The sequence below is a fragment of the Antrostomus carolinensis genome, unplaced genomic scaffold (genome assembly GCF_000700745.2).
Source record: "Antrostomus carolinensis isolate BGI_N321 unplaced genomic scaffold, ASM70074v2 scaffold34310, whole genome shotgun sequence".
In the NCBI taxonomy this organism is placed as follows: Eukaryota; Metazoa; Chordata; class Aves; order Caprimulgiformes; family Caprimulgidae; genus Antrostomus; species Antrostomus carolinensis.
In genome coordinates, this window is record NW_010291173.1 from 3197 (window position 1) to 3398 (window position 202).

Below are 202 nucleotides of genomic sequence, written 5' to 3' on the forward strand. Positions count from 1 at the left end.
GTGGGTGTGGTGCCGGGCCCCCCAGCCGCTCTCCCCTGAGGTGTGAGCTGGTAGCCAACCCTCCCTACCCTGTGTTCCTGCCTCCCGAGCCCTTTCCCGGGGTGGGATGTGTGGGATCCAGGGGTCAGGGCTGAGCTGGGGGACAGGACCCTCCTCTACTGAGCAGCTGGGGGTTTGGAGGTCAGGACCCCCCTTCCCCACT